Consider the following 26914-nt stretch of genomic DNA (forward strand, 5'->3'; position numbering starts at 1 on the left):
TGGTTTTGTTGACTGTTTCTTTTGCTGTGCAAAAGCTTTTTATCTTGATGAAGTGCCAATAGTTCATTTTTGCCCTTGCTTCCCTTGCCTTTGGCAATGTTTCTAGGAAGAAGTTGCTGTGGCTGAGGTCGAAGAGGTTGCGCCTGTGTTCTCCTCTAGGATTTTGATGAACTCCTGTCTCACATTTAGATCTTTCATCCATTTTAAGTCTATTTTTGTGTGTGGTGTAAGGGGATGGATCTTGTTTTCCTGTTTCTTAATTACAAGTAAATTGCAATGCTTGCTGGTACCTCTTCTTGGAGTCTCCATTGACATGTCAATTTCAGGATGTCCCAATGTGAACTGATTATCTCCCTTCATTTTGCTTCCTAAATATTTATCAACCTGTCTTCTCTCCCCATCCTCACTTCTAGTGTCTGTTTGGATTTTTATAATCTATTTGTTACATTGCAGGTGCTTTTGCTTGGTTTCTCTGCCTGAAGCTTTGTGCTCCCAACATCTATCCTCCAGTGGTATCAGCTATCTAAAACTACAAACCCACCATAAAACCTTGTCACTGAAAACTCCCCAATGTCTCATTGTTGACTCTAGCAGAGTATATAGGGATCTGAATGACCTCACTTGTCTTCTACTATAGACTAATCCCTGGTTCAGACTCTATACTTCTGATTTCTCGCACGTGTCAGGACTTTTCCTGCCTCTATTCCTATCTGTTTCTGCCTTCATCTGCAATGCTCTTTTTTTCCCTTCAATCGATTAGTTGTAATCCACCTTTCAGAAAGTGCAGGTTTCAGCCTTCCCATGACCCCAGGTTTTCTTCTTCTCTGACCTCCCAAGGCCTCCTAAAGTATTTCTTGATGTGGCATGTGCCACATTAAATTCATATGACATGTTTTGGGTCCCACCTCAGTAGGTGAGAGCCAAGCCAGGTTAACTTCATCTGAGCACCCCAGCATCAAGTCACAAGTATATGCTCAATTAAAATTTCTTGAATGCGTAAGCCAGAAGGAACCTTATAGATTAACTAGGAGAATGACTCTGTTTCAAAGATTGGAAACTGAGGCAAAGGAAACTGAAGGAACGTACCAGAAGCAAAATGTTAATTTTGTAGCTCAGCTAGAACTAGAGCCCAGACATCCCCATTGCCTTATGATATACTTTGAGTTCTATAATTTGGCATACCCATTGCTATAATTGGGTATAATTTGATCATATTAATTTTTCTAATTACATTTATTTGGGGAAATTGCAATGCTATTCTCTTTTCTTTCCTGTTCACACTGACCCAAGAGCTTGATATTTTCAAGCCATTGGCCATTTCGTTCTCTATCTACTCTTCTCTTGATTATACTCTATCATAGCTTGTTTTGCTATCTTACAAATCTCACACATTATGCCTACTAAAATATTTCTATAAGCCAACCTATTCATTATAATTCTACATAATACATTATTTCGCATGGTATTATAAATGTGTTTCCTGATTAAAATCAATAGTCAGATATTGATTTGAAGAATTATCATATCATGGGGGAATATTGTATAATTTTTTAAAAGATTTTATTTATTTATTTATTTGAGAGAGAGAGGGTATGCATGAATGGGGGGGGTGGAGCAGAGGGGAAGGAGCAGAGAGCAAAGGGAGAGGGAGGAGGAAAAAATCTCCAGCAGACTCCACGCTGAGCACAGAGCCTGACGCGGGGCTCCATCTCACACCTTGAGATCATGATGTGAGCTGAGCTGAAACCAAGAGTCAGATGCTTAACCAACTGAGCCACCCAGGCACCCCTGTGTAATGATTTCTTAAATGAACTGGCCATGGCATGGCCCACCTTAACACAGCCACATGCTTTTCCAGCACAAGTTAATAAGGGAAGAAGAAAACAAGAAATTCTACGCTTCACATACTGGTTGCAGGAAGTGATGGTCTTCTTTGACCTTATAGATATGAAGTATATAAAGTTGTATCTTACTTCCATTAAATGTGCATTATTGTCACTCATTCAAACTTATCCCATTCACTCATTCACTATCCCAGTGCCCCTTTGTGATAACTTTCTATTTCTTCTTCCTCATTTACTCTCATGATTGATCAGAATACTCTTCAACTGTGTACTCCTTCCCTGCCACCTCCCTGGGAAGATTGTTTTTTCTTGCACGTTAATCTTATGCCTGGCCATAAGACATTATCTGGTCGATGGAATATTTGCAGATGTAATGCAACAGAAGCTGGAAATGGCTTGACACTTGAGCCCTGCCAATGCAATGGAAAGACCTCTCTGTGGGGGGCTATTATTTTTTCCTCTTTGGTCCTAGAAGAAGCACATGTGGAAAAGACCTGAGACCAATTTGCACGAAGGAGCCAAGCCTTGCTGGATCCATGCTTGCAGCAGATTTCCCCAACAGGCCCAAACCAGATGAACGAACCACCAGGGGACCCACAGAAGCAAGAATAAGTGTTTGTTATTTTTTAAACCACTGACTTTGGGTGTGGTTTGTTTTGCAAAAACAGCTGACTGATCCAGCTCTCCCTCCCATCCATAGGCTACCCAATTAAAAAACCTTAAGCCTTTTGCATAAGTGACCACAGTACTCTCTTCCTGGTCCTTCCCACCTTCCCTTTCTCTGCTGCCTTAAGCCTTTTGAAATCCCATTTGATTCTCGATACCTCTGCTTGTGTTCATTTAAATTGCTTTTCTTTAGGTCTTATTCCTCTCCTTTCCCCTTTACTTGCTTTGCTACTTCTTCCTGGGATATTTCTTTCCACATTGTATTTTATTTTTGCCTTTTTCTTTTGCTGCCCCGTACACATTTTTTCTCTTGTTGCTGCTATGCCTGCTGCTGCTGCCCATTCTGGGCTTTTCTTTTAGGTTCTCCCTGTACCCAGTCCTTGTGGGATGATGGCTGTACTCCGTCCTGCTGTTCTTTTCACCCGCTCTGTCCCTCCAGAAGCAGAAAGGCAGATTAACAAATGATCTGAAATCCTCCCCATGATAATTCCACTTTACTTTTTGGCTCCAGTGGTCCACCCACCCCCAGCTGCTCAGAGATGGAGCTCATTAATTACACTCCCTCCAGGCTGCTCTGTCTTTGAATGGTGGAAGGGAAGAAGGAAAAGAAGTGAGATAGGCCAGGTGAGGGAAGGAAGAACCATGGGGAGCTTGTTAATGGTATCTTTGTGTTCTGAAATGAGATTTGGAGAAAACAAGGCATAAGGTACATTCATTGTATCAGAACTGAGAAACAAGCTCCTATTTGTCTTGTCAAATTTTGAAAATGTGTGTAATTCCTCTCCATTAGCTCACAGCAATATTGAAGATGTATTTGACTAAACTGGAACATATTATCAGCCTAAAATGCCCAGAGGCAGCTCAATACAGCCATCCATATGCTTCTCTGAGTTAATTTGGGATAGAGTGAATCTGGTATCCAAATTATCCCCTCGGACCCTCATAGAATCCTGCCTGGGTGAGTGGAAGGGGAGACAGTTAACACGTGCCACCACTTGAGAGTCTCAGAGATGCTTTGGGATCGTTTCGTGTTGGAATGGAAGGGAACTATGGGGGGTACAAAGATTGCAGCTCCTAACTGCTACTTTTTTCATTGGTTTAATTGTCCTGCTTTATGGAATCTGTGCTTTCTAAACCCTTTCTTAAAGGATCAGCAGGGGCTAGCCTGTTGCAGTATAAGTTACATAATTATGATCACATACATGGATATAATGGGTCCGCTGTCCCTTATCAACCCTCTCAGGAGATTCAGATTAACCGGTAGATACTCTCTTCACAGCCAGAAAGTCCCAAAAGGTGCTCTCGCTTCGGTCTATAGCATCATAATCTGTGCAATCTTCTACACTCCTGGAAATTTCTGAAACACAGGACAAATACTCTTGTTGCAAAATTAGGTTAAGAGCTTTACTTAACATGAACCACTCCCTAACTTGTGACTCAAATATTAAGTGGGCAGACTGAACATAAATTTCCTGGGCGATATCAGTGGTGATGCCCACCCACACTGGCCACTTGATTCCTCCCCCTAAGTGGGAGCTGTCTGGGTTTCCTAGGGCTGCCACAGCAAATTACTATAAATCAGGAGGCTTTAAACAACAAAAATGTATTGTCTCACAGTTCAGGGGACCAAAAGTCCAAAATCAAGATGTCAGAAGGATTGGTTTCTCCTGGAGGCTCTGAGCGAGAATGTATCCCATACCTCACCTAGCTTCTGATGGCCACTGGCAATCCTTGATGTCCCAAAGCTTATGACTACATACCTCTAGTCTCTGTCTGTGACTTCATGTGCCCTCTGTCTGTTTCTTGTTTTCTATCTTTCAACAACATTTGTTATTGAATTTAAGGCCCAACCCAGGTAATCCAAGATGATGTCATCTTGAGAACCTTAATTTAATGACATATGCAAAGATCCTTTTTTCTCCCCAAATATAATCACATTCATAACTTCCAGATGGACATATCTTTTGTGGGGGCCACCATTCAACCCACTCTGGGCACCTTGCAGGTAAACATTTTGTCTTCAGCTCTCGATGTTTCTCTGCATTTATCACATGCTTTGAGTTTGGAGGTGACCAGAAATACCTCCTCAGCTACACTGCAGCCCAGTCTCCACACCTTGAACTGGTGTTGGCAACTGCCCACTTAATGCCACTGGACCAGCAAAAATGATTGCTTTTCTGGCCTGGCCTTGGCCTCATGTAGGAGGCAGAAGAGAATCAGGATACTCTGTGTAATTTCAGGGCAATGCAGATAATTGAAACTTTCACTCACTTGCTCCATCTTCTCTCTTTCTTTTTTAGCCAAAAAACTGTTTTCCATCCCCAGTGAGCAATGCCCCTCTGGCCCCTGGGTCTCTGAATACCCATGGATAGTGGTCCCTATGTTGCATCCCTAATAGACTCTTTTTTTTTTTGTTATGTTAATCACCATACATTACATCATTAGTTTTTCATATAGTGTTCCATGATTCATTGTTTGCGTATAACACCCAGTCCCTAAAGGACTCTTATCAATCTGTACACCGAAGAGCACACTGGCCATTTGTTGAGAACCCACTTGGTGCCAGACACTATGCTTGTCAATTGCATCTTCTTTAGCTTCCGTAACAAACCCTTAGGTAAACATCAATGTCTCGTTTTACAGATGAGATAGCTGAGTCTCAAAGAACTTACAAAATAAAAAGCTCCCCGAAGGTAAAACAGCTAGCCAGCGACAGATTCAAGACTGGAATCATGCCCTCTGATTCTCTCTTCATCGGGCGTTTTCTCTTGGCACACGACCTCTTCCAGGTGAGATTATGTGATCACTTGCTAGGTTGGCATATCTGCTCCGGTCATTTTTTTATACCTACGGTTTCCTCAGCAGCATCATTAATAGGCCTCCTGAACACTTGCCAAGCACCTACTGGGTGCCCCCTCTGTTCTGCTTGTCCCCGTTGATGTGCGTGAAGGACTGCGAAGTTATCTGGGTAGGGCAGGCACTGGCCACAGCCCCTAGGGAACTAATATGCCGACCAGCATCCCTCTGCACTTTCTTATGATTAATTCCATCTGACTTCGATGATGCCTTCATGCTGTGACCCCCCTCCGCACTTACGTGCTGAAGCTGTGCTGCATTCATTTGTTCTTGTTGAAATATTACTTTGTAATTGCTTCTAAACAATTTCATTCCTGCATCTATTGTAGACAGAGTGCTAAATCTGGCCGTTTAAGTACTTGCTAGACGATGTTTATAAGGCCCTGAGCAATCCCCAGGGGTCAGGCACGTGGGGATTATGCATTCTACCTCAACCTGCATTGTTTTGTGTGTGTGTTTCTGTGTAATGAGCACCCTCGGACACAGACCATGGCTCTTTTTCTTTGATTTATTCCCTTGCCTATCTACTCTTGTCTCTTTGGAACTCATCATCCTGCACTCCCTCTCCCTGCAACACAAAGTTGCAATACTTCCCAAATGAGCTAACTTCATGGTGACTGGCTGGCTGAGTAGATTTCCCTACAGTTTTTGAGAAAGAGGCAGATGTTTGTACAATTCAGGCCACAGCACATTATGGGTCTTTGCTACTTTAGTAAATAAAACCCGTTGCTTTAATTCCGAGAAGAAACAGCCTTATTACAAATTCTAGAATATAGAAAAACACAGCTTATAGCAAGATTCTTGCCTTTTGGGCTGTTACCCAAATCTGCACAATATCTTGTCCCCAAGATTTTACTTCCGGCCTGGTTAAGAAAATGCTCTAATCTAATTGTCTGCCTCGATGGTGTCGACTCTTCTGGGAGATAATGTGTCCCTGATACTGTTCCACAGCCTCACTTTTGGCTAAGTTTGCATAATGCACATTACATTGTCTGTGTCTCCTCCCATTAAGGCCTGCAAAATCACGGGCAATTGATTAAGCCTGAGACACTATGAGAAATATCTTTTGCAGTGAAGCTCTTTCAGAAGTAACATTTAAAAAAAAATCATATATTCTTAAGACATGTAGCAAAATAAATGAGACCACAGACTTTCACATTCTACAGAAGAAATGCTCCGCCACTGTAGCTTTAGCTATTCATCAGGGGCAGTGGAATTAGTCATGGAAGTTCTAATACTGTAGAAGAAAATGAATAGAAATGATGGCTCTATTGTTTTCTTGTAGTCATTTAAAAAATGTTCTAGAGAATGTGCCTCTAGACAAAAAGGAGTGAAAGCAAAACAAAAAAAAAACACAAAAAAACAAAACCATGAAAGAAAGAAACTTCTAGAAATTTCTTTTAAACATTCTGTGTTTGGGGTATAGAAAATAGGACAGCTTCTTTTGAGAGAGGTGTCCAATGCATTTACCCATCACATACTAATAAAATGGGACAGACTGACAAGCTGCCTGAGAAGCCGCCTCATGCTGAAACCAAGATATAACCCCAGCATGTTCTGCTAGGCACATCTAGGTAAAGCATGATCTCAAATTTCAGACTGTGTACAGTAACCAAGAGATTGTCATTTAATAAGTACACAAAGAAATCAATTTCCCGGTGGCAAAAAGGGAAAAAAAAAATCCAGTTGCATCTCTAGAAAGCTATCAAATGAAAATGAATATTTTACCGGAATTAAGCTGCACCTACTTTATTAGTGTGACAGGGCCCTGCCCACTTGGCTGTATTAAAATGACACACACACTGACCCTGTTGAACTCTCTATGTTGGTAGGCAGTAAGAAATTAATGGCTTTAAAGTTTTGCACATGCTTGGGTCTTTCCAGATTTCCTAAAAATTACCAACAGCTTTGTCTACTTATTATGACAGTTTGTTTAGATCTTAGATTGGCATGTCAGCATTGTGGCATTATATCTTGGCTTGTCTATTTACTACTAAAGAAACCATCTTAACTTCAAATTTTATTTGGTACCTATCCCTTGTGCCTTTAAAAAGGTTGATAGCTAAAGAGATGTAGTATAATGCTTACAAATCAAACCTTCTTTTTTCTTTCTCTTTATACTCTAAAATCATTTGAATTTAAACAGGAAGGGTTTTTTTTTTCTTAATATATGGTATTCTTCCTTTGTATCAGCCACCATGCTCACAGCTTTAAGATATTATCCCCTGTAAGCTTTACAATAACCATGAAAGCTATTCACAATAACCCATTCTACTGATGGGAAGAGAGAGACTACTGGAAGTTAATCTGGCATAAAGTCAAGTAGCTGGGATTCAAATCCAGTTCTTCCTGACTTTAAAGCCTGTGATTCCACCCATGAGGAGGCTGTCTGCACATAATGGAGACTGCCTCTTAGCAGTCCTGTTGAAAATGACATAAACGAGTAGAAAGACTGACCATTTTACCTTAAAATGAATAAAGTTAGTTGAATACAGAGGCAGACAGACTGATCATATAAATGGTGTCATTCTGTTCATGGATTTCTGTGGCTTTGCAGAGCTAGTTACTGTTCGTGACTGCACCTGAGACCCACGGGTGAGTGAGGAATGGGAAAAGGGAGTAAACCTTCATTCTAAAATCCCCCAGGATTGTAGAGATAAGCCAGGCTATTAGGCACAAGTTGCTGCTTTTCAGCTGTCCACAGGAAAGGTAGAGTTTAAGTCCAGCTTGCTCCTACTGTGTGACCTCAAGAAAGTCACTTTAATTATTTCCAGATTCTGTTAGATGAAAACTAAATAAAATGAATATGAAGCACCTAACCTAAAATGAGGAATACATAGAAGGCATCACAAATGGCAGATTTCAAAAACTCTGTTCTTGTTTTTCATTATATGCTCATTCTTTTATTCCTGCGGTTGAAAATAAGTATGACCCTCTCTCTGATCATGTTCTCCCATACCCAGTTCCTCCAGCTCCTCTTGTAGCTCACTGTATTTCCTATTTTTTTTCTACATTTGAAAGCCTCTGAAATTGCAATTCATTTTATAATTGGAGTAAAGGGAAGCATGCCACCTGCCCAGAATGGCATCACCTGATTGTGTGCATTGGGCCATGTGTTCAAGGTGTCTTTTCCTCTGATTGTCAACACAGCTGAGCTATTTGCATTGGCTAACACCTTATATGGTTGAATTTCAACTTAAATTGGGATCACTACCACTAAATATATCTTATGCAACATTAAAACAAAAAAGTATTGTGTGTATGCAAAGTGGATTTTCAGGTGCCTGGCAATGCACTGAAAGGCAATAGAAGCAGCCAGACTGTTAGAACAGATCAAAGAACTGCAAAGCTTGAAGAGATGGGTGCATCTTTTTTTTTTTTTTTTTTAAGATTTTTATTTATTTATCTGAGAGAGAATGAGAGACAGAGAGCACGAGAGGGAAGAGGGTCAGAGGAAGAAGCAGACTCCCCGCCGAGCAGGAAGCCTGATGCGGGACTCGATCCAGGGACTCCAGGATCATGACCTGAGCCGAAGGCAGTCGCTTAACCAACTGAGCCACCCAGGCGCCCTAAGAGATGGGTGCATCTTAAAGAAGCAGGACTCAGGGACTCTGGATTCTGATAAGATGCAGCCGGATGGGTGTTAACATTTTATTAAGTTTCTAAGATCTTTGCCAAACTGATATATCCATATCTTAATGCAAGGGAAAAAATAGTACATTGTTTTATATTCTTGCCAGATAATTCTTACTTCAGGCTTTAAAAATAAATTGCACACCCTTCTGCCTTTAACACATTCCCTGTTTCTCTTAGGTAACTTTGTCACTCTGCTTTGCTGAGATTTCTCTGATCCCTTTGTGTGGTGTGCAGGGTGTGGGAAGTATCCGCAAAACATGCCTGTGCTGCTCCCTTGTTTTGCTGTCGACCCTTCCTCATCCCCAAAGGGCAGCCATTTCCTCAGAATTCCAGGGAGACAGCTGTGCCCAGTCTGCGTCAAAGTCTATTCAAGAGACAGGAGCGCCTGTACCATCAGAATATTTAAATGGAGGGGCACCTGGGTGGCTCCGTCCGTTAAGTGTCTGCCTTCGGCTCAGGTCACGATCCCAGGGTCCTGGGATCCAGCCCCGCATCGGGCTCCCTGCTCGGCGGGAAGCCTGCTTCTCCCTCTCCCACTCCCCCTGCTTGTGTTCCCTCTCTTGCTGTGTCTCTCTCTGTCAAATAAATAAATAAAATTAAAAAAAAAAAAAAAAGAAACTCGTGTTCTGGGGTGCCTGGGTGGCTCAGTCGGTTAAGCGTCTGCCTTCGGCTCAGGTCACGATCCCAGGGTCCTGGGATCGAGCCCCGCATCGGGCTCCCTGCTCTGCGGGAAGCCTGCTTCTCCCTTTCCCACTCCCCCTGCTTGTGTTCCCTCTCTCGCTGTGTCTCTCTCTGTCAAATAAATAAATAAAATCTTTAAAAAAAAATGAATATTTAAATGGAAACCAGGATGGAACAGCTTTCGAAGGACCCTAAGAACTCTTCCTCTAACCTGAGTGAATTTTCCACCTCTTCTGATGAAGAGAGGCAGAAACTTCTCACATACTGTCCACCTAGACATGAAAGAAAAATTTAGAAAATAATAGAGGAATGTAAAGGCAAAAACCATTTCTGGGTTTCTAAGGAGACAAGTCGGTGGGGTAGGAATTCCTAGTGTTTCAGAAACTATCTGGAGTGGCCCCAGAAGCTAAATGGGGTGCAGCCAGCTCACCATGATCCTCTCGATGCCTCCGAGTGAGATGGAGGATACCATCCACAGAGTGGAGGGATGGACTCCTGCAGGAAAGCACCAGTGCAGATCATGAGAGAGCCAGGACTCGGTGTGACCAGCGCAAGAGACCAGGCCAGTGAAAGTGTCAGCAAAGATGTGACCACAGCCCAGCCCCCACACCCACCATCGTGCAAGGCTTGCATCCGGCTGAAGGAATGGACCCCTCTCCCCTTTCTACTCCAAAGCCCTCATATGCCTAAATCCTCTGTCCCTCCCTGCCACTGCCAGGTGACCCATGCATAAGCACTCTGGGAAATTAAAAACAGGACCCAGAGCAGAAGGCAAGGAAATGCATGGGAGAAGCATGAGGAAGCCCCGAGATGGAAATTTTGAACTGCAGTATAAAAGTACAATAAAATCTGAATTCAAGTGAAACTTTCCCAAGACAGAAATGACTGATAACAAACTTAGTTACTAAAATGGAATCAAATAGGCCATGAGCCAGAGAACAAGGCTTGAGTAAAGTCAGCCGTGAGTAAAACAAAGGTGGTCTTACTGGTGTATGCCTCTTGGTGGCTGCAGTTCTGTCTTCCATTACGTTGGGCTCCATTCTTTATGACGAAGTAGGGATCAAAGAAGAGTCTCTTTACCTTTGGGCTGAAACCTACTCTTGGACTTTTGCCTGAAGGCTCATTGCTATTAACCTGTGACTCCGTTCCTTGCCTTCGGCAGACCCGTCGCTCTGACAACCTCCCCAGAATTGACTACACTGTCGGCCTGCCCCACCTCCAGAAGTTGGTTTGATTTGTTCTTCACCCGGTGAATTGCTTGGCTCTAACTTTAATCCCACCCCTTCTTGGATCTCCTCTCTAGCTTCTACGCAGCCTTCTCTACCCCTCAAGCTGGTAAAAATTCCTCCCCCAGCTCTAGCTAAAAATAATAGGCCCACATGGTTTTTGGGGCTTTGTCACCAAAAATCCTGCAATTCTTTGTCTCTGATCGTTAATAGTGCTTCAGTTTTATGGAGCTTCTCACGTTACACATGGCTCCCAGAGTGGGGTGCCCATATGGGTTTCAATGTTCTAAATCCACTTCTCTCTGACTGCCAATGTTTTCACTTTTGGGCAGGCTGGGCATTTCAGATCCCAAACGCAAATTTTTAGTATCCATCTCCAGAGCTGTGCTAGAATGGTGACCTCTCTGGGGATATTTTTGGGTTCAAGGCTAATGTTCCATTCACCGTTTCTCAAGACTGTTCGTATTTTGCAAGATAATTCCTGATGGACTGTTTTTCATTTCAGATTACCAAGCCTTGTGGTTCTTTTCTTGTCATTTTTCTACTTGTGTTTGTTTTATCTATTGTTTTCTGCTAGCATATGTTGAGGCTCAGCTGAGCTTATGTGGTTATGAGAGAAGGATAATTCAAACATGGTTTGACAGATCAGGGACAGAACAGACATAATTAGACAATACAGAAGGATGGGGAAAAATAGATTTGGTTTGGAGCTTGCAGAGTACAGTTCAAGTTTTCCCAAGATAATCATGGGGTAATTTATTAAAATTGTTCTAGGCAAATAAGGTTTATGAACTAGGTCCCATCACACCCTTTGCCCCCAAAGCTGATCCAACAATGACTGATAGATGAAAAGGCTATGGTTATCTTGTTTTTCAAAACAAAAGGAGAGTTTCAATTGAACTGATAAATATGAATGTACTTATGGGGACAGGTGAACAGTTTTCAGACTGTTTAAGAAATGTAAAGTGTAAATATACCATAAATTTGTGGCTGGATAATTCTATCTTATTCATCATTCATTCATCCTACAAATAGGAAGTGTGTAGGCTATGTCCCAGGTCCTGTGATCAGCTCTAGGGTTACAGAAGTAGGAGACACAGTGTTTGGTCTTTTATTAGGAAAGGGAATAGGTGGGCGCCTGGGTGGCTCAGATGGTTAAGCGTCTGCCTTTGGCTCAGGTCATGATCTCAGCATCCTGGGATCGAGTCCCGCATCGGGTTCCCTGCTCAGTGCAGAGCCTGCTTCTCCCTCTCCCTCTGCCATTCCCTCTGCTTGTGCTCTTCTGTCTATTTCTCTGTCAAATAAGTAAATAAAATCTTTAAAAAAAAAAAAAGGAAAGGGAATAGGGGCACCTGGCTAGCTCAATTGGTAGAGCATGTGACTCTTGATCTCAGGGTCATGAGTTCGAGGCCACATTGGGCACAGAGATTAAAAAAATGGAAAGAAAGAAAGAGAATAGCTCATTCACTGCAGGGTGTTCAGTGCAATGAAGGATGCCTGTGCTGGCTGTGTGGGGTAGGGGGGGAAGTTCAGGGAAGGCTTTTTAGAACTGGTGCTAGCTGAACTGAATATTGAAGGATGGAGACAGGGGTTTCAGAAACAAAGGACAAACAATGCAGGCATGAAAAACAAGCAACACTGGTCGTCCACTTGGGCATGGGAGAGAGAGTCAGTGAAAAGTAAAACAGGGAGGGTAGGCAGAGACCATATCAGGATGGGTCTTCTTTAGGTGCAAGAGATCAAGATAATGTCTCTGATGTCTCTAGAGAATCATCAAGAATCTTAAGCAGGGAATAACCTGAACAAATTTTCATTTTAGGAGTTTGAGACCAAAGCTGGGAGTTGGGCAGACCACGGAAGTAGTGGTCTAGGCAAGGAATGATGACAGGCAGAGTTAAAGCAGTAGTTCTAGGAAGGATACTAAGAAGATATAGTGACTGCATGGAGATGGGTAGAGAGTTCAGGGAAAGGCTTCATTTCCTGGCTTGGTAAAATAGGTGGGTTGAGTCCCATCCACCAAGTTAAGGAGGAATCAAAGGGCTTGGGTTGGAACTGAATGAGGTGGTTCCCCCTGCCCCTCCATTGAGTTTGTATTCCAGCTCAGGGCCTGAGGTCATCAAAAAAGAGCTGACCACTCTGTGTCTGGAGCTCAAGAGAGAACCACCCAGGTTGGATATTTAGATCATTTGAGTAAGAAGAGCAGAGGGCCAAGGCAAACATCTTGTTATGTAACATGAAGGCAGTAGGATAAAATGGGAGAATAATACACGAGGTACGAAGAAGATACCTATGCAATGTGCAGTGGCTGTTAGTTATTACTAATATTGCTATTGTTGACAACGCAAAAGGACTTCGACTATTCATATGATTTATTTCTGAATTTAAATAGTGGTATCTAAAGATCTTACCAGAGACTCCAGAGGGGACCCCACTTTTTATGAAGTGACCCTGGCATGACCCACCACACGGGACAGAAAGCTGTTCAAGGTACCAAGCTGCTTTTGATAGCATCATCTCCAGTTTGATGACATTTTTAAAGGCAGGGCAAGCTGAGAAAAGTTGTTGAAAAGTTGTTAAAAAGCAGCAAATGGGGTTCAGACTTCTGGGAACATATCTTTGAGGATAGTTGCCATCTGTTTCACGTACAGAGAAGGTCATAGAAAAAAGGTGCCACAGACTCTTCTAAGTGATAACTGCCCGGCATGGCTGGCGTAGAAGTCATCCAGTCCAACTGGGGACATTCTGGGCCACACACAGGCTACGGGGCTACCTGGGGCTGTGAATGTGTTGGTGCTATTCTAGAAACCAAGGAGGAGGATGTTTGCTTGAACTCTCAGACTGCTTCCCTGTTATTCCATTCTAGGACAGAGCATTTTCATACATTGTTCTTTTTGTTTCTCATTGTTCTCTCAGTTCATTCTCTCATTGAGTCATGTTCAGCTGTTCATTAGTAGTCTCTTCTCTGTTTCAAGTTATTTTTCCCACCCATTTAGAACAATATCAACATTGGATCTTGGCCTCAAATGAATTAAGATTCCTGACTTCAGACTTGCTGGGGAACTATTGGTCATTGGTGGCTTTTTTAGCCTCAGTGGCCTCAAGGAGTTTCTGAATCCACCGATTCTTCCAGGAAACTTTGTCCAGGCCACACAGATTGCAAGAATTTGCTATTTCCCTCTACATGTATTAAAAACTATTTATTTAAAAATATTAAAACTCCCAGGGTGCCTGGGTGGTGCCTGTCGGTTAAGCATCCAACTCTTGGTTTCAGCTCAGGTCATGATCTCAGAGTGGTGAGATGGAGCCCCATGCTGGGCTCCACACTCAGTATGGAGTCTGCTTAGGATTCTCTCTCCCTCTCCCTCTGCCCCCGTCCCCTGCACACACACACACACACACACACACACTCTCTCTCTCTCTCTCTCTCTCTCTAAAAATAAGTAGGTAAATTTTTTAAAAATTTAAAAAAATATAAACTTCCTCTAAGCAGTTTGAGAATGGCCATTGCAGAAAATCTATAAGATGGATACCCAATTAATTATCTCCTGATATAACACTGCAACTGGCAACTTACAGAAAATTGGAAAAGATAATTTGCATCTGGAGAAAGTTGTTATAAATGCAAGTTCTGGACCATGACCATCCCTGCCCCTAATGTTTTTTGGAATTTGCTCTAAAGTTGTATTTTTTACTCACACACACAACGCCAATACAGATTGCTTCTGTTGTCTAAGGGGATGGAGAACCTTCTGTTTACTTAAGGGAAAAGGGAGGATAGAAAAATATTACCAAGGAGAGTCACACCCCGCTAAAACACTCTGATTATACTTTTAATGGATGGGGGCGGTTTCGGTTCTTCAAATCTGTGTGGATCCTGCAGGATTTAATTATGTTTTGTAGATGGTTCCACAAGATCTTCTGGTCATTTTAAGATAGAGTTGTCCAAAGCCAAACTAAAAATAGGTTTAGATTTGGGAGGTAAAAATAGACATGCAATAATTGTGCTTGGGTTTCTGCAGTAAGAAGGGCTGAGTTTATGGCTTTGGCTTTGTTTGTGGTTCCCCAGAGGAGACTCAAGACAAAGATTCAAATGCAAGTAGTTGTCTTGGGCAGTGAAGGAAAGGGAGTGACAAGGAAGTGCAGGGAGGGAAGGGCAGGTAATAAAGAGTGCCTTATCAAGTCGCCTTCCACTGTGGGAAACTGACACCTCAGAATCATCCTACCAAGGTACAAGAGAGCTAAGGTAGTTATACATCACTCCCATCACTTACTGGTTGAGAGCTACCGGGGGGAGTACTTAATCCCCAGAACTCTAGGTGTGTGGCACAGTGGCCTCCAGCAGCAGGTGAGAACCCTTGGACAATGCAACAGGCACTAGCAGTTGGGATTCAGGTGGGTGTGCACTGAAATGGGAAGGTCAAGGGGATATAGATGGGGCATCACTAGTGTTTACCTTGAATGGAGCAGTTGTTTCATTCTGGAAATTCATATGAATGTGCTCTTTGATGCTTTGAGTTTGGCTGCTGGTGCATCATCTCATTCTTTTGATGAAATAATTCAAAATTGGGTGTTGTTATTATTGAAAAACAAGTTTTCTCCAAATAAGTATGAGGAAGTGTTCCCCCGTACAGCAGTCTCTTAAATGTGAAAATTTTTTTTCATAAGGTAATGATATTAATTTGTTAATTCTAGAGCAGTGCTTCAATGTTGGTGTCAAATTCCAGCAGAGAATACATTTTAGGGCTATGAGTAATCCAAGGTTTAATGAGTGAAGCAGAGCATATGTCAGTAAGAAGAGGACTTTAGGATGTGTGTGTGTTTTAATATAGCTTTCACTGTGTTGAAGCACATGGTTCTTAATTATTTTTAAATAACTAGAATGCAACTTAATATAAACTGTATGCAAAAATCCAAATTGTTGTCACTAAATTTTCTACATTATACACATACATAATTTTTATAAAGCATACTAGCCAAGTATGTCTAATATCTTTAATTACTGGATTGACTCTCACATCCTGTATGTTCATCAGGTATTTGATAAATGTTTGCTGAGTGAATACATTAGTGACTGAAATTTGTGGGGAGGGGCCAGGGGGGAGGATGCTATGCCCTTTCCTGAGGCCCTACCCATAGTTAGTGAGAAAGGAGCGGACAACTGAGGAGTAAGGAAGGAGTAAGGAACTGGGAGTCATGAATTAATTTATTTTCAGAGGTATAGATATCATTATATGAGCTAGGCCATATGCTAGAAACTAAATACACAGATTTAGAGAAGATACGGGCTTTACTATTAACAAGCTTTTTGACTAATAAGGTCCCAATCTCAGAAATCTTGCTTAACTCAGTTTAGTAAGTTATCTATCATTGATCTATCTATCTATCTACCCAAATATCTATCTATCTATCTATCTATCTATCTATCTATCTATCTATCATCTATTTATCTATATGTAGATAAATGTAAATAGAGATACATATATGGTATGTGGCATTCAAAAATACCATGTGGAATTGATGTCAGAGGACATAAATTCCTGGATTTAATGAAAACCTACGGTCACCATCTTTTTAGGCATCATACTATATGGTGAATAAAGCCCTGCTACATGGACTGGGGTCAGCAAGCTAATGCCCCTAGGCCAGATCAGTCTCACTGCCTATATTTATAAATTCATTTTCATTGGAATACAGTGATCCCCATTTTTTTATGTATTGTCTACAGCTGCTTCCCCACAAATAATGGCAAACAATGGCAGAGTTGGACTGTTGTGGTAGAGGCCAAATGCCCCAAAACCTGAAATATTTTCTAACTGGCCCTTTACAGAAAAAGCTTGCCAATCTCTGGTATTGAACAGTGTTATATGATACATTTTCATTTTAAACATCAGACACCACCAGTTAAGTTATTTCCCCTCAAACATAACAGATATATAGAATATAACCCTAACCCTATAGAGCATAGGCTCCCCTAGGTCACGCATCAGTGCTTTCTTGCACACCCTTGCTATAAGGAATTTCTAATACTGTACCTCCTTCCTGAAAATTCCCTTGGTGTAGTTCTTCCTTCATCTGGCAGTTTTGATTTTCATTTTATTCCCTTTTTTCTGTCTCTACTCAAGCACATGGGATGCCATATCAGCAGTAGCTGAATCTAAGGAATGGACTTTTTATAGGTTGGCTTATGCTGTTTTGTGCAAAACCAAAAAGGGGGAAAGAAAGAAGGGAAATGACAAATGCCCTTTTCTATAGAGAAGCACCCAAGTGTGGGGAGAATTACAAAATAAGGAAGTTAGGAGGCCCCATAGCTGAGGAATACACAGGTGGGCATAGAATGTGTGGACTATAGGAGGCCATTGCCGTAGCATTCTGACACCTCCTGCATACAGGTGTTCAGCTCTAGGTTATTACAGAAAAAATGAAGATGACTATGTGAAGGTCAGTGGCAGTAGGTAAGGAGATGGAAAATTATTTCTGTAACAGTTAACAGAGACTGAGTTAATTTATCTAGGCAAAGAAAAAAAATAAATGGTTTGGTATAATGTTTCTACCATTTAAATCCATTATGATATAAAAAGTAAACCAATGTTGATCGATTAAAGCATATATATGATAGAGAGTAGCTTGATATGATGATTTTTTTTGTTTCAAATGACAGAAACAAATGAAGAACTAGCTAAGGCTAACATGTACCTTCATGGCTGAATGGAATCCAAGAAGGAGTTGAACAACCAAGCCTCAGAAATTCAAGGCTTCAGATGGGTCTAGGGAATGATTAGAACAAGGCTCCTGGATTCTGTCTGGATTGTCTCTTCAGCTCTCATATGCAAATTTTCTTCTCTTTCCTTCCAGTCTTGCCGTTCTCCCCATAGCACTGAGCATGGCAGCTGAAAGGTTGTGAAATTTATTTCAGATATCCTTGTCCAAGGGGTAAAGGCTGATTTCAAGCTCTCTTTATGATCCCAGGGAAGAGAAAATCCTGGGAAAGAGATTTTTTGGCCCAACTTAGATCAAACACCTGCTCTTGGGCCAGTCACCCAGTGAGTGACGGTGATAATATTGTGCACCTGCGTTAAGCATATAGATGGAGGAAAGAACACTTAATTGCAAAGGGGAAATTATCAGACAGTTCTACATGACCATTCCATTATTTCTTTATCTTCACTTGGAAAAATCCATGAAAAATAGCTCAGTCTGCAACATGAAGGATTTAGGTTAGAGAGAAATAAGATTATTCTGACATTAGAGCTTATTACACACTGGGATATGTTACTGAAAGAAGCGGTAAAATATCTTTTCTTAGAGGTTTATAAAAATAGAAGTGATTTCTCATCAGTTGAAATGCAAATAGTTTTCCAAATGGATTAGACACACAAAAATTTTGTTTGATGTGCAAACTCGTGACAAGGCCCTGCCTTCTTTTGCCAGTAAATTCTGTTCAGTCCTAGTCTTTGGGTGCAATTCAAAAAATATTTATTAAATGCCTACTAGCTGCAAGACATTAGGCTGGACCTAAAGGGTTTGCATGGTGTTCTTCGGGAGGTTTCAGAAATTACAAGTGACCAGAATATGTGGTTGTTTAAGGCGATTGTCATAGAAGGGGTTCAGATTCACTGCTATGGAGTTTTCATAGGACTGAGGCAGAGTTGTGGAAGGAAAGGGGGAAGAGAGGGAGGGAGAGGGAAGTTAACAGAGAAACAAGAAAACAAGAGAAGGAATTAGCAAAGGGTTATTTGAGAGGCTGAGGTTTGAAGTGCTCTTTAAAGGAGAGATGAGGAGAGACATGAGAAAAGGCATTTGGGACAGACAGAATGGCAGGAACAGTGACTTGGATCACATTCAGGGAAGCAGCAAGTCATCCTTTTAGCCGGAAAACCATGGTAGAAGCAGGACAAGCTAATAGGAAAGATGAGAGCAGAAAGCTGGGATCATCTGTGGAAGGCCTAGATTGGCCACACTGTGAGACAGACAATGCCATGGAGAAGGGCAAAGGTGGAAAAATGAGTTTGAAGGTCATTACAGAGGCCAGTATGAGAAATCCTGAGTAATTTATCCAGATGGTGGTGGCAGAAATAGAAAGAAGACTATTATGGGAGGGAGATGATAGAGATATAATCTACAAGGCTGGTTGATGAATAGTGTTTGTGTATTTTGTACTTTCAATAGGCCAAGCATTTATCAGAAAATAGCATTCATCAATTTCCTAGTTGCTTAAGATATTTGACTTTTATTTACATATACGTTGAAGCTTCTTATCAACCAAATAAATAGGTTGGCTTTTATCCCCATTTTGCATATGAACAAACTGAGATTTAGAGCAGTAGCCCAAGGCCACACTGCTAGTAATCTGCTGAGTGGGACTTTGAACCCAGGATGTCTGGTGCCAACATCCCTGTTCTTAATTAACCATCAGTACATTGCTCTAACTAAGAAGTATGGAGGAAAAAGGGCAATCAACCTTGGTGGATTGGGAGGCGTTCTACTCATACACTATTGGATAACAAACTACTTGAGATTTAGTAGTTTAAAACAATGACTATTTTACTGTAGCTCACAACTGTGTTGATCAGGAGCTTAGACAGCCTTGGCTGGGCTCGTCCTCTATTATAAAGCTGTTGACAGAGAACACACAGTGGTATGCTGCTGGTAGGTAGGCTGGTCTAGAAGGAACAAGATGGTTTCATTCATGTGTATGCACCTTGACGAGGATGACTGGAAGTCTGGGCTCTGCTGGACGGTGGACCAGAGCCCTACACATGGCATTTCCAGCACAGAGGTCTCAAGCAGTCAGTAGATTGCTTTGCCTGTTTGGGGACTTTATATAAATGGAATCCTATAGTGTAGACTCTTTTTTTTTTTTATTAACATATACTATATTATTAGTTTCAGAGGTAGAATTTAGTGATTCATCAGCTGCATACAACACCCAGTGCTCATCACATCACATGCTCTCCTTAATGCCCATCACCCAATTACCCCATCCCCCCACCCACCTCCCCTCAGTTTGTTCCCTGTAGTTAAGTGTCTCTTATGTTTTGCCTCCCTCTCTGTTTTTGTCTTATTTTATTTTTCCTTCCCTTCCCCTATGTTTGTCTGTTTTGTTTCTTAAATTCTACATATGAGTGAAATCATATGGTATTTGTCTTTCTCTGACTGACTTATTTTGCCTAGCATAATACTCTCTGGTTCTATCCAAGTCATTGCAAATGGCAAGATGCATTCTTTTTGATGGCTGAGTAATATTCCATTGTATAGATATACCACATCTTTATCCATTCATCTATAGTGTAGACTCTTCTGTGTCTGACTTCTTTGGCTTCACATTATGCTTATGAAATTCATACATGTCGTTACATGTGGTTGTAGTTCATTCTTTCTTGTCACAGTATAGGATAACTCTGTATAACTATTCTACAATTTAATTGTCCATTCTACTATTAATGGACATTTGGATAATTTCTAGTTTGAGTTATAATGCATAGTGCTAGCATGAATGTTCTTATATATGTCTTTGTATAAAATACATTTCCATTTCCATTGACTATACACCTAACAGTAGAATTGGTAGATTATAGTGTATACTTATGTCAGTGTTAACAGTTTTCCATATCCTTTGTACAAATTTACACTCTTTCTAACAGTGTATGAGAATTTTAATTGCTCCACATCAACTGGTAGTATCAGATGTTACTGATTTTAGCCATTTAGGTTTTTTGAAGGGACTATTTTGATATAGACTGACACAGATCTTATCTAATTCTCTCCCACTCTGTACTTCTCTGCTTAGGTAACTCTTTATGCTTTCTTGCAGATTATGGGAGATGACTGTGTGGCTATTCCATTTAGGTATTTCCTTATTCCACAGGGATATGTGGAATCTCTCTCTCTCTCAAAGCTCTAGTGACACTTAGAGAAAAAGGATTCAAGTAGACCTCTTCTGACATCTTACTGGTGGTCTTTCCACATTTTGAAGGCAAAGGACATATGCTCTCTTTTGCTGTATCTCTTTCTATATAGGATCGATAATCTCAACATTCATCACACTGCAACTAAATGTTTAAAAAATACTTTCAGGTGAAACCTTTCGAATTTTGGATATTTTGAGGATCTTTGGATTTAGTTCAACTTCATCCAATATGTTTCCTTTCTAAGTAAGAGACTTAGGAATAAATTTGGGCTCAGCTGTCAGGAAGTCAAAGAGAAAATTATCTGTACCTATAGATATAGATGTAGTGGAAGATGTCTCCACAAGTTGCATATGCAAAGGAGCATCTCTACACATGACTCTGCTGGAATGAATGCTTTGAAGTAATTCTGTAATGCAGGAAAGGTCAAACTATTTACTTTTCTTCTATAAAACCTCTTGCTCCCACCCTTTATTTTCCTTCTTTTTTATTCTCTTTCCAGGGCTGCAGTAAGGTTGCATAATGTAGGGAAACCACTGGGTGCAAAAACCAGCTTAGAGGGATGATGCTCATGCTGATCATCGAAGAGATAATATCTACCTGTTTAAGATACTTTCAAGTATGAAATTAACTAGGTTAGCCTATGTAAGGTACTTTCTAGAAAGTTTTGATGCATAGTGATCCTCAGAGCACAGATTTAGAGAAAGCCAGGCGAGAGAGGGTAAATGAAGTAGGCAAGATAATACAGCAAGAGATAAGCCAAGACTTCTCTGCTGTCTTCATATGCCCTTCCTGGAGGCTGTTGGTTTACCTTTCCTTGGACTTTGTACAGAAAAGTTCTGCATCCAAACTTGAGCAACTTTGAGTGTGTTTCTCCTCCTTGAAAACAAATGAGCCCTGACTTGAACAGTCCCTTTAGTAGACATGTCATACATTATAGTAGTTTTTGTGACCCTCTCATCTCTACAACTAGATTATAAAATCCTCAAGGGCAGAGATGTCTCTAATACATCTTTGTATTCTGCCCTTGTACTTTAGCACAGAGTGGGGAAATGTCATGTTATCCTGCTGATTAAGTCCATTAAGGATTCAGGTTGCATAACTCTCCTAATGGGGAATGGAGAATAAATTCTGCAAGAGAGTTTAATGTTCACGAAAAGCATCAACAGCAAATGTAGATGCCCTTTGACCATGCATGAAATGCAAGGGAGACAGTGGTCTTTTTCCAACTCTTGTGAATAACCCTCAACTAAGTTCTCACCTCAGGGGCAGGATGCTATGTGGTTGTTCTCTTAGAGATTCTTTCTCTTCCTTGGTTTGAAACCACCAACTGAGTTGGAGGATCCAAACTGGGGCAGAGTTTAAAAAGGGGACACAAAATAGGCAGTTCCAGCAGAACTTCAAGTTTATCTGGGGTGAGCGTCATCGGTGGAACAGAGGCATCTGCTCCACAGACCATGTGGATATGATGGCAAATTCTACATGCAAAATATTTATAGGAAGATCTGCCTTTCTGTGTATATAGCTCAAAATCAGTTTGTTGAGTGAATCTGTATTTAAGGCCAAACTCTGATTCACAGTTTTAAGAGTCCCATACTAACCAAATGGGAGGGCCATACTGCACAAAGACATCTCCATCCACATACAGGAGCGAAGCGAGATACTGCCAGGTGCTTGCAGAGGGACGTTGTAGTCCCTTTCAGTTCCCTGAATACATTCTTAGGAGACACTTCTGTAAAAGATGCCCATCCGCCCGTTCCACTGGACTAATGACTATGAGTGCACCTTCAGCGATTGATTGATGCCAGGACCAGAATTAAGTCCTAGGACCAGAATTGAGTGCCATTAATTATTTTTGAATAAACAAAAGCAGGTTTATGATCAAATGATTATCAAATTATTTCTTTTTTCACCAAGGAAAGATAACTTTTTTTTTAAAGATTTTATTTATTTGACAGAGACACAGAAGAGAGGGAACACAAGCAGGGGGAGTGGGAGAGGGAGAAGCAGGCTTCCTGCTGAGCAGGGAGCCCGCTGTGGGGCTCGATCCCAAGACCCTGGGACCATGACCTGAGCCGAAGGCAGAAGCTTAATGACTGAGCCACCCAGGTGCCCCAGGAAAGATAACTTTTAATCAGAAAAATCTTTCAATCTTATTTTAACTTCCAGAAATAGATTTTAAGAGCCATCTTGGGAGAATAGAGTAGGACATTGTCCAAAGCCTGGACCTTTGGTAGGAGTTGGGGAGTTGGGGAAACTTAAACCCTCCACTTTGCACCATTACAGTTATGTCTTCCCCATTTGAAGCATATTTGGAGGGACAAGGCTTGGTCAGAGAAATGCCCTTTTCGCTCTTTTGACACAAAGTACTAAGAGAAGCTGGAAGATGTCTCCACAGCACCGGTTACCAATCTTTGCTATACATGGTTACCACCTGGATGACTTTTAGAAAATACTGATGTCCAAACTTTTGGTTTTATTGGTTGGGGGGGTGATTTGGGCATGGGAATTTTAAAGAGTCTGACCTATTTTGAAAATTCCAATAGGGGAGACTTTTTTAAAAAGGTCAAAAGATAAATAAATGAGTGTGTCAGCTCAGTTTATTTTAAACAAATGTTTACTGAACGCATACTCCATGTGAAGCCGTATGCTATGCTCCGGGAATACAAACAGAAATAGGAAAATATATCCCTGCCCCTGATGAAGCTCTCAGTTTAGTGGTGAGAGGGACAGTTAGATGGGCAAATAAATGCAATGTAATTATAACTTGATTGATTATATGTGTGTGATATAAACAAAACTAGAAATTGGTCCAAAGCAGAGAAACATACAGAAAAAGAGAAGAGGACCAGGGACAGAGGCATTTGCATGATTTTTAATAACATATGATTGGTATTTCTGAACTTTTAAAAACTAAGGAAAGCATGCAGATCATGGGTTGTAGGAAAGAGCTCAATTGTGAAGGGTTTTTATGTTGCCTCAGTAACTTAGGTTTTCATGGATGTAAAACATCTGTGAATTTGGACCGTCTTAGTAATGGTCCAGCATAAGCCAACCAGGTTATGTATCTTTCTTGTCTTCTTTCCTTCCTTCATCTCTTCCATCCTTGTCCCCATAGCCATACTTACCTACTTACCAGGAGAGGGCCCTACAACTTTGCCGTTTACTATTTAAATGAGCCACAGGTTTTAAAGATAAGAATGATGTAGGGGGGTGGCTCAGTCAGTTAAGCGTCTGCCTTTGGCTTGGGTCATGATCCCAGGGTCCTGGGATCGAGCCCCGTGTGGGGCTCCCTGCTCAGCGGGAAGCCTACTTCTCCTTCTTGCTCTGTCTGCTGCTCCCCCTGCATGTGCTCTCTCTCTCTGTCAAGTGAATAAATAAAATATTAAAAAAAAAAGATAAGAATGACTTAACCACTAATCTTACTCTCAATTTACTCTATGGTTTCTGACTCACATATCACTGATGATTTTTGTCAACATAACACTCATATAATTTAGTCTCCTTCTCCCAAATGAAGAAGTATGAATGTATTGAAATAAAAATGATGAGTTTTTTTAATTTCAAAATTAAAGGGAAGAAATAACAAAACAACCATAAAAGTCACTGCCTCAATTTGCTATATTCTCAAAACTAGACCTTAAGGTAAATACCACAAGTAAGAACAGCTGTTTTCCAATGGAGATAGAAATAATGATGCCAGATAAACACTGCTCTTGAGACTCACTGTGGGACTTCATTCATGTGACAAGTGGGGAGCAACAAATTTATTCTCAGAACTAGAAAATGCCATTCAAGATTCCAAAGTATAACATTTATCTTTGATTAGACTTTTATCTGAAAGGGAAATATTAACAGACAACAAGTGCTTTAATTAATTTATTTTTAGTAAGGTAGAGCTGTTTTATCCATGACATTTCTCATTAGTCATTGTAGCAGTACCCCTTGAATTTTTTTTGAATTACTTCCCGTGTATTTACCATTCCTCTGTCATGATCTGGTTATTACCAAGACTACATTGCTATTAATAGTCAACATGTTATTTTAAAATTGAACAAGCTAATATTATCAGCCCATAATTTTCTGGGTTTACACTGAATCTATTACCATAATTAAGTTGATAGTATTTTGAATGAATGTTTATTTCTTATTACTTTGTATAGCAAAAGGCAATTAGATGTTTGTCTACATACAAATGGTTTATGAATATTTACTCTGTAAATGGTTTTGCATGAATCTATTGCAAAAAAGAATTTAACTTCTTTCACATGTTCCATGAGTTAGAATTCAATGATGTTGCTTCTGTTCATTAAACTCAAAGGATTCACTTCATCTGCTCATGCCTCTTTAGTTTCTATATACCATGGACACGTACTCTTTGTCTTTCTCTGACGTAATGCCTACTGCATTTTTTTTCTTTTCTTTTCTGGTTGTCTATCACTTGATGGATTGTTTTTCAGGCCAATCAAGGAGCAGAGAGAACAAAGGATAAGCAGACAGGTAAAATGGCATTCATGTGTTTCCTAATTCCTTGGATACTCAGGGAAGATAAAATAGCAATTTGAATTATTCGTGGTTCTGCTTTATCTGTGATCCACCCAGTCGTCATAATGTATTATAGGAGGGGATAATTGAAAGTTCAGAGGGTGTGATTCCATATGCTTATCATAAAGAACAGATATAAGAGTCGATTTCCTGTTTGAATTGTTATTTGAGCACCAAGCAATTTATTTAACCAGAAAGTCTTTATTTATTATTCATAAAACTTCTCTAGTCTGATCCCATGTGTTTGCTTCGATTCTGAAAGTGACTCTGTACTCACGGCTGATAAACTCTCCTGTTTGAATTAGGATGTTAACCAGAAAAGGTTGTGTATCTGATCCCATGTGGTCCAATTAGTGTCGAACAAAGAAAATCTCTGTAAATGGTTATAGGTTGCAGTACCAGAAACCCAAATCGGTTACCTTATGGGGATAAAATTGCTACAAACTCTGTACCAAACTGTCCCCATGGCTGTGATAATGGTATCAAGGGCATGCTCTATTGATGGCAGAGATGGAAGCTAGGAGTAATGTGCTGGATATTGTCAACTGGCATTCTATCCATTTCTACCTTTTTCTATGTGATTTACTTTATCACTGAGACTTGACAGTTACAAAAAACAGCTTTCCAGACTTTTTGGAAGCTACAGTTCTGGATGCAAGTTGTGTTCTGCCAATTAGACATGCTTGAATGAGATTTGAAAGCACCTGGAGCAGAGACCATCTCCTTGCTGCTGGTGAGACCAACTATAGAAACGAGTGCTTTGAGGGGGTGCTGGCTGTCAGAGTTGGCCTCCTTCGGGTTTGGGAGTGGTCATGGTGACAGCAGCAATGGCTTCCTGACCTCTTGTTGTAGCAGCTACACTTTTGTGTCCTTGTCTCCCCATCCACCATCTCTTGTAGGAATTTTGCAAGGAACCCGTCTCCTGCACTGAATATCATTCTGCTTGAAATACTAAGTTTCTGTGCCTGCAATTAACCTTGACTGCTACAAGAGTTACAGCTTATTGAGTATCTGCTAGATGCCCAACAAATAGAGCCTCCGTGAGATTGGGTAGCTGGTACAGGGTCACAAAGCTAGTGAATGGCAGAGCCCGTATTTGAATTTAGGTCCATCTGTCTGCAAGGCTAGTACACCAAGGGCAGAAACTTTAATAGGTCTGTGTCTATTACAAATTTGAAAAATCTCTAAGGGCTGGGGCAATTGACAAAACCTAAATATAAGATCCATGATGTCACTGGCTTAAAAGAATATAAGAAGACACAATTGGCGAATTGGATAGCCTGTGTACACCCTCAAGAACTTATTGGAATCACTACATCCCTGAAGCAAGTAGCGGTGTCACCACAGTGGTGATGCCCAGGGTACGTAGGCGTAGATGCCCAACCTTAACCCAAGAACCCGTTCTTTGTTCATATACCTCGTCATAGCACTGAAGGGGAAATCAGTGCCTTCATGGGTTGGTTTCATGGTTCAGATCCCCTTAGTGTTGTTTTTGTGTTTTTCAGAAAGTTCTATCTGTTGCTGTTGTATTTCTAAACCTTCCAGAGGCCTGAGC

At 40.9% G+C, this 26914-nt stretch overlaps 1 protein-coding gene and 1 long non-coding RNA gene across 2 annotated transcripts in view; one reads left to right on the top strand and one right to left on the bottom strand.

Moving 5' to 3' along the window:
• Positions 1 to 10978, bottom strand: part of LOC115941857 (uncharacterized) — a 40752-nt gene extending 29774 nt beyond the window's left edge. The window contains exon 1 of the long non-coding RNA XR_004076533.2: positions 10670 to 10978. This is a non-coding gene — a long non-coding RNA (uncharacterized LOC115941857). The remainder of the gene's footprint in view (positions 1 to 10669) is intronic.
• MACROD2 (mono-ADP ribosylhydrolase 2) overlaps positions 1 to 26914 on the top strand; it is a 412997-nt gene that overhangs the window by 98295 nt on the left and 287788 nt on the right. The gene's annotated exons all lie outside the window — the stretch shown is intronic.

The sequence above is a fragment of the Leptonychotes weddellii genome, chromosome 10, assembly GCF_054177405.1.
Source record: "Leptonychotes weddellii isolate Sample4059 chromosome 10, ASM5417740v2, whole genome shotgun sequence".
NCBI lineage: Eukaryota > Metazoa > Chordata > Mammalia > Carnivora > Phocidae > Leptonychotes > Leptonychotes weddellii.